Source organism: Blennius ocellaris, assembly GCF_963422515.1.
Source record: "Blennius ocellaris genome assembly, chromosome: 17".
NCBI lineage: Eukaryota > Metazoa > Chordata > Actinopteri > Blenniiformes > Blenniidae > Blennius > Blennius ocellaris.
In genome coordinates, this window is record NC_137666.1 from 9,154,232 (window position 1) to 9,157,437 (window position 3,206).

Consider the following 3,206-nt stretch of genomic DNA (forward strand, 5'->3'; position numbering starts at 1 on the left):
TCCGGAGTGGCACCTTTTACGAGTACGCACGGTCTCCGACGCGTTATGCGCCATCGCGCGTGAGAAAGAGAAAGAGAGAGAAAGAGAGAGAGAGAGGGAGAGAGAGAAAACTGCACAAAGGAAGACAACAATAAAGGGAGGAGAGCAAGGAGCAGAAGTGTGGCAGTGATAAGCGACGGAGAGGGTTGTGATCAAGTTTAACATAAGGAAAAGCAGAATAAAGGAGAGAGGTGGCGTGGGGGGGGGGGAGGGAAAAAAAAAAAGGAAAACAAAAACAAAAACACTCACTGTGGCACGGCCGGATTACAGGATGCCCATGTCGGATGCTGCAGTCGGTCGCCAGCATCAGCAGCAGCATCTCCGGGCTGCGCCGCACATCAGTGGGAGACAGAGAGGGAGGAGGGAGGGAGGGAGGGAGGGAGGGAGGCTGATGATGTAAAAGCTTTAAATCATTCACGAGCCCGCTGCACGACATGTGACCGCAGACTCGGTGTATTATTCATCCGGTTTGTTTCCTAAAGCCGGCCAGGAGACATCGAGCTGAGCGGACAGCAGCCCAACACCGGTTTATACTCACTATAATAATGGCGCAATAAAAAACCGTATCATTTAAGTTATTCAGCTGTGGTGCTTGTGAATATGTCCTATTTTCGTGGTGGCTGATCTTTTCCGGGGTCGCTGTGCATTATGGGTCCTTGTGTTAAATTTGATTGAGTTGAATGCCCTTTTCTGATTATCTGTGCAGTTATTGGTTAAGGACTTTGCTTGTAAACACATAGTATCGACTTGCAGAAAGTGGGATTTGAACCAGCCATCTTTTATAGTGCTTTAGCCTGTTCACAGTCACTGGGAGCCAATTTCAGAGACAAACAGAGATGGACAAGCACTCACACTCATGTTCACACCAACCGGAAATATAAGGTCACCAATCAGCCTATTTTTGGATGTTGGGAGGAAACCGATGGAAACCCACGCACACACTGGGGGAACATGGAAACTACACACAGAAAGGACCCGCTGATACTTTAACCCCTTCTCACTGTGAGGTGGGAATGCTAACAACTACTCCACCAAGTGGGTAGATCTATTTATTTGACATGGCTTGTACGGTCAGCAGTGAAGTAACTTTAATGTCTTGTCCTCCTGAGCACACAATTCGCCTGTAGTTTGCATAATTGGGGACAAAATCAATACATACAATTGCCACACATAGCAAGAGCAACACCTCCCCCTTCCTATTGCTCCAGATTCTGTTGTGCTGTTCATTCCCTGATTATGTGACATTTTCCCCAAATGCCGTGACTTCAAAGGATCTTGCAAAACTGTATTGATGTCTAATACGACACAGTTTAAAGGCAGTGACAGTGAGAGTAATCCAAAGACCTGTTGCTAAATTATTAAAGCTGCACTGGTCACTGTTCAAATATTCAGTGTATTGCCATGTTATTTGCCATAGATAGCCTATTTTGTCAGCTTCTTTGCTTGTGTCTGTGTGTGTGGTGCCAGGGAGAAAGAGAGATACAGAAAGCAGGCACATCTATCCACATTTTGGAGGAATATTATTGTCAGTCGATAAGTTCAGATATGAATAACCAGTTAACCTGAAATATCTTGTGAATCTTGTGTTCACTTCATCATTCTGACAGACTGCCTCTTACACAAGCTACAAATGTCTACATTACACATCCTCCTGTAGACAATTCATTTTAATCAATCTCTTGCTTTAACATGCTTGTTATAGTGTGTTGTAGCTTGTATTGTCATCTCTATCAAGCTTAATAATTGAAATGAATAAAAACCCAGGGACCTCTATCTGAATACAATACACCTCAGCACCTCTTACTAAATAGAATATTTGACAGTTGCTTAAGATTTGTCCTTATGCCAAAAAAGTGTGCATCGGGTCAGAAAGGCTTTCCATGCAAAGATGAAATGAAAGCACTTATCGCACCCTAAACGCTACACCACTGTGTGATTGAGCTGATATGTAAAAGCGCTTTGGGACTACCTCAGTGTGGTTAGAAGGCGCTATATAAATCTAGACCATTTACCATTTTACCATTTAAAATAATATTGATACTAATAATTCCTCGTCCTTAAAATGGAAGAATGTGATGATGTAGACAGCTTTAACCTCAATATTTCTTTTAATTAATGTTTAACCTTAAACTGGTACTACAGTAAATTCTAATTTGTCTATGATTTGCTTAAATCTTTCCTTTTATGTACATTGAGGTGTGTGACACAACCACAGCTACAGCTCTGTTTTTCCCCTTCACAGATTTTCCCTTCACCATTAAATGTCAACTGCCCTGCAGTCCAGAGGCTGTATGAGTGTGAGAGAGCCTGTGATGTGAGAGAGAGCGAGAGAGAGAGAGAGAGAGAGAGCGAGAGAGAGAGCGAGAGAGAGAGAGAGAGAGCGAGATAAAGCAAGATAGAGCAAGAGAGAGCGAGAGAGAGAGAAGATGACAGAAAGAGAGAGAGACAAATGACTCACTATAACTGTGCCCTAAGCAGTAAGACAGCTGGGGGACAAAAGTGCCACTACCCATAATTCAACACTGTCTGATGAGTTCACTGGGCTACAGGGAAGGTCTGACCCCCTCATGTCTGTCAGATCAAAACCTGCAAAAATGGACACTCATACATTCACGTCTTGCTTTCTTAAATGTCAGATAAGAGTGGGGTCAATGTTTTTTTCCTCTCATACAAAAGTGACGATTAACCACTAACACAATGCATCCGTTGATGGATGCGAGACTTCGTAAGCCTCGTAATAAAAGCCTCTCAAAATGAATGTGTGAAAGAGTTTTCCCATTTGGCTCTAATAGATTTATTGAAGGCCATATTTCCCCTCTGAAACAACCTGCCAGCTCATAGCTCATCATAATAAATGTTCTATATTCTCATGCTATCAAAACTCTATATCCAGCTCAACAGTCTCTCTTCCATCCGCGTCAACCTCCGCGGCTTCACTCGAACGATCATGTATTATTCAACAAAGTTTCCTTAAGTAGTCTTTCTCTTCCCTCTGGATAGAGTAAAACCTGAGACAAAGGAGGCAAAGTGCAAAGCCAAAATAAAAAGCAAAAACGATAAAGATTAATGGTTTACAAACAAACAAAATATAAAGAAAGGTAAACACAGAATGATTGAGCTGAAAATGAGCAAAAGACTGAGTTCCGATACGTTGTATTCATTTAGCA